This window comes from Mandrillus leucophaeus, unplaced genomic scaffold (genome assembly GCF_000951045.1).
Source record: "Mandrillus leucophaeus isolate KB7577 unplaced genomic scaffold, Mleu.le_1.0 Scaffold67, whole genome shotgun sequence".
Lineage (NCBI taxonomy): Eukaryota > Metazoa > Chordata > Mammalia > Primates > Cercopithecidae > Mandrillus > Mandrillus leucophaeus.
In genome coordinates this window covers 2080868-2086088 of record NW_012107252.1, presented here as the reverse complement: position 1 = coordinate 2086088, position 5221 = coordinate 2080868, and the positions used below count along the sequence as shown (strand labels likewise).

Sequence of the window (5221 nt, the reverse complement as noted above, 5' to 3'; positions counted from 1 at the left end):
ATTTTTAAAAAATCCACATAACTCTTTTAATAAATAAAGCATATTCAGGACTTAGATTTTAAATCACATGTACAGGTGAGAGAAAACTTCTAGGCCTAAACAGGTAACAGTGAAGCAACAACTGCTGGAAGGAGTGGTGTGCCACATGTGCCTTAAGCCTCCACAGTGGGAACTGCAGGGCTGAGAATACCAAACACATCACCTCTAGGCCAGACGGAGAGCGGAGACCCAGGAAGCCCATGCAGCCACCATCTGCCCCCTCCCCTAGTGCTGCAGAGCCAAACGGATGCTGTGTTACTTTCAGATGAACTAGAGGTGGGTCCTGATCATATTACATGAAGCCTTCCGCCACTGTGAACAATTAGGCAAGGTGTTAGTGACAGGGGGCATCACTGATAAATACAGAGCAATATTGGGGCAGTAAAGAGGAAGCTACAGAAACATTCGTATTTCTTCAAATATCAGAATCTTCCACATCACAGCAGGAGAGCCGAGAACGAGCTCCACCTCCTGAGGCTTAGTCCTAAAACTTCCTACTGGCATTTGCACCAAACAAGGCTCCCCGGACTTCTGGCATCATCTGCTGGGCTATGAGATCCAGCCGGCTTTTTGGGGTGTTGGAAACCTTTATTTTATGATCCCCATTATAGATCTCAACTCCACCAGCTATGTCCTCCGGCAGGTAGGACTCCTGGTCAATTTGGACATCAACATTGTTTTTGGTGGCAATTTTGTACATAGGGATTGCCTTTTGCACCGCAGCCTTTACCAGAGGGAAGTCTTGTTTCCTGCAATGAACAATCATTTGGTGCTCCAGCAACTGGTACTAAACCCTGGAGAACCAGTCCATCTAGCAGCACTTGGTACCTGGTTGTATCTTTCACTACCTTGCTGAGTCTCCGTTTTGCTTCATTTAGTAAGTCTGTGATAAGGTCATCTCTCGCTCTGAGGATTTTGAGCCTTGCGTGATTCATCGGATTGGACATCTGAATTTTCTTCTGCTGCTCAATCTGTTTCTCTTTCTTCTCATAGTATTCCATAATCTTTAGTCTTTGGGTTTGCACAAGCCGACCTTTCTCTATGTTGAACTCTTCTTCTGCCTTTGCATCTATTTCTTCTGCTTTCTAATTGGCTTCTTGTTCAATGAAAGCCATCATATGCTTTACCTGCTTTTGCATGTCAGCATCGCTGAGAGCCATGGCAAGAGCAACGCTAGGCTGGAGAGCAGCAGGCTCGAGTTTAGGTTTGAATGGGGAAGGTGGGAGGATTAGGCAGAGGAAACCCTTGCACAGATCTTTACTTTATCAATTTCTTTTACTTTATCAATTTCCACACTTTCTAAGCAAGCCTTGGTTTCAAAATGACCACAGTCAGGTTTTCCAAATGAGTGCAATGTTTTATAGATGTCTTTCCTCTGCACAGCCAAAGTAAAAAGTATGCGCAATTCTACTAAACTGAGTCTGAAGCCCAGACACCCTTCACAGCCTCCCTCTGGAACTGGGCAGTAATGCTTCCATCTCAGCAGTCATGCTGTCTTTGGGAAAATGCACTGTTTCACTGGGTGCCTGGCAGCGTGGGTCTCTGCTTTATCCCAGTCTGCCCCTATGTCTGTGCTTTGGTGGGTATCTCAATCTCTATTTTTAGCTAGGTTCCTGACATTGTTAACAGAGTAATGGGTGTAACCCTGAATCAAGACCGGGGCCTATCCTGGGAGTCTTCTTACCTGCTCATTCCCATGCCCCAGGCTCCGGGTGTCAAGAATTTGACAGGGATGCTCAATAAATGAAAAATAAGAACCTTAAACCCAACCAACATCATACATGGCAACCCAAACCTTCTCCAGGACTCAATCTATTACCAAAGTTCTATGCAATCCATAATAACCTAGATCTAGGCCAAAACCAAATCACAGTAACCAATACCCTTCATCCAGTCTCTTCCTCTAGACTAGTTACTCTTTGTTTTTTGTTTGTTTTTAAGACAGGGTCTTGCTCTGCCACCCAGGCTGGAATGCATGGCACAATCATGGCTCACTGCAGCCTCAGCCTCCCAGGCTCAAGAAATCCTCGCACCTCAGCCTCCCAAGTAGCTGGGACTACAGGTGCAAGTCACCACACCTGGCTCAGACTGGTTGCTCTTTGAAGGCCACTGGAACACTGTCCCCAAGACAGATCAGCCTAACACAAAGAAAGTTATCAATAAGCGTTTAGTGAATTTGACTTTTCCTCCTTACACTACAGAGCTGCCACCTACAATTCCCTAAAAACACTTTTCCAACATTTCTTCTCTTACGTAACAAACCCAGTCTCCTGTAATCTAGGTTTTTTTCATTTAGACAAGCATTTACGTAGGTCACTGAAGAAAAACAATACAGATATCCCTTGCCTTCGACATGCAGTCACAGGAGAAATAAACGACGCTCAATTAAGTTATAGTGTAGTATCATGATTCTTGGCCAAAAGAAAGAGAAATGTCAGCAGTAAATATGAATGATATAGTGAGGTACTACAAAGAACTTTAAAGTAAGAGAGGTAAAGTTGCCCCCTATAGTGGGCATCTATTTTGGCTGCCTGCCATCCAATCACCCTTTTCAAGGAAGGTCGCTCCTTCCCTACTCTCAGTCCATATGTTTCTGGAATAGTTAACTCCACCCCAAACTCCAACGTCAATTTCTGACCCCAGGCATGACCATTAAAGCATCACCTTCCCCTGGTCACAGTGATCAGTTCCAGAATGGACCCATGACCTACTCATATCAGTGAGATGAAATGATTCTTTTGTGAGAACAATTAGAAGAGAGGCAGTCCATGTTTTAGCTGTACTTTAGCCCAGAGGGATAGCTCCAGCTGTCTTGTAGCACAAAGGAAAAGAAAGCCTGTCTCTGAATGGAGCCAACACAGTCTGTAGCTACCATTTCTGATGCTACCATGTCTGAAGTCAAACTTTTCAGCTACATGAGCCAAAAAATGCTCTTTTCTTAAGCTAAAATTGACTGCTTAGCTATAAAATCAATCTATAATACATATAATCAGACCTTGGTAAAGTTACTTCAAAACATTTTATTTAATTGTTCCCAAGTCACCTGGCTCTTTAGGGAGTTGGTCAGTCAAGGAAGCCATATGTTAAGTGGGGACACAGGTTTTAGAGCCAGACATTCATGGAGCTGACTCTGGCTTCTTAACCTTTCTGAGTGTTAGTTTCTTCATCTGTTAAATGTAGATAACAATAGTGTCATGTAATTTTTTTTTTCATGTCTGAGGGCAGATTCTGTGAGCACAAAAAGACTACTTACAGCAGCTTAGGTTTTAAGTTAATATTTAATTTATTAAGTTAAAACTCAATACCTAGGTTTATTTAAGTCTTAAAATTCAGTTCATAAGTATACTATTCTATCTGTAAGTCTATTATATGTAATCTATTATATAGATTTACAGATAGAATAGTATACTTATAAACTGAGCTTATATAAAATAATAATTCAGTTTAAGGAGATCTTTTATTATTGTTCAAGTAACTCAGGTAGAACTATCTAAACTCTTTTAAACAGTCTCACTTATAAGCTTATACAACATAATTATATTAGAATTTTAAACTGAATTTGTAAATTTCATATATTCTTTTTTCATTTTATACCTGTCAATATGCCTAACCAGTCAAGTTCATCACTGAGAAGGCAGGACTAGATTGCAACTCTGACTCTGATGGACAGAGCAGCATGTGGAGGCTCGCATGGTGAATTTTAGCTCCAGAACGACTGCAGGAATAAGTCAGGAATCCTGTGAGGACCCACAGACCCTCTGAAGGAAGTGAACTGCTCCTGCAGGACCTGGGAGACACCCCAAATACTGTGAGTGCCCAAACTGCGGAAGTGGGAAAGGGAGATCCTCTGCTTTTGAACACATGCCGCCACTAAGGAAACCAAAGATCTAGTTTTTGGGAGAAGATTTCGACCTTACCTGCAGCTGAGTCAATTTAGAGAGCCGAGTGAAATACAGGGGTAGAAGAAGCAGTGGGAAAGGCCCTGGGAGCTCGCTGAGTCCCTAAGCAGGCCATTCCTGCCTGGCATCACAGGACTTGTTTGAGAGGGTGGCCAGAGGTGCAGGAAAAAATGCCACGGAGAGAAGAAAGTCTCCAGGTGCACTTTGTAACAATTTGAAGCATTTGAGAAGCCTCCTGACCAGAACTTGGGGGAGGGTGTGAATCCTGCTTGCAGACTCCACGGGTTTGGGAAGAACTCAAGCCCTTTTCTTTCACACCTGGGAAGCAGGTAGCCTGGGGCAAGTTCCCAGCCCTGCTTACCCATTGCCTGGAAACAGACTCAGTGCCATTAGCGGGGCATAGTGGGAGTGAGACCGGCCCTTTGGATTGTGTGGGAGCTGGATGAGGCTTGTGACTGCACTTTCCCCCACTTCCCGGACAACCTGCGTGACTCAGCAGAGGCAGCCATAATCCTCCTAGGAACATAGCTCCATTGACCTGGGAACCTCACTCCCATCCCCCACAGAAGCCACAGCAAAACCCTCCCAAGGAGAGTCTGAGCTCAGACATCCCTAGCCCTGCCTGCACCTGATGGTCCTTCCCTACCCACCCTGGTAGCTGAAGACAAAGGACATATACTCTTGAGAGTTCTAGGCCCCACCCACCACCAGTTCCTCTTCATATACCACAGCTGATGCTCTCTAGAAAGCACCACCTCCCAGCAGAAGGCCAGCCAGCACAAAAATAGAGCATTAAGCCACAAAAGCTAAGAACCCTCACAGTCTATTTCACCACCCTGCCACCTCCACTGGAACAGGAGCTGTATCCACAGCTGAGAGACCCAAAGATGGTTCACATCACAGGACTCTGTGAAGACAACTCCTGGTATTACCACAGAGCCTGGTAGACTTGCTGGGTGACTAGACCCAGAAGAGAGATGACAATCACTACAGCTCGGCTCTCAGGAAACCACATCCATACGGAAGTGGGGAGAGTACTACATCAAAGGAACACCCCATTGGACAAAAGAATCTGAACAACTGCCTCTAGCCCTAGACCTTCCCTTTGACAGAGCCTACCCAAATGAGAAGGAACCATAAAAGCAACCCTGATAATATGACAAAACAAGACTCTTAAACACCCCCCCAAAAGTCACACTAGCTCACCAGCAATGAATCCAAACCAAAAAGAAATCCTTGATTTACCTGAAAAAGAATTCAGGAGGTTAGTTATTAAGCTAATC

At 44.3% G+C, this 5221-nt stretch overlaps 1 pseudogene; it reads right to left on the bottom strand.

Moving 5' to 3' along the window:
• Nucleotides 1-523: 523 nt before the first annotated feature.
• On the bottom strand, nucleotides 524-1199 carry LOC105555045 (annotated as a pseudogene).
• Nucleotides 1200-5221: the final 4022 nt, after the last annotated feature.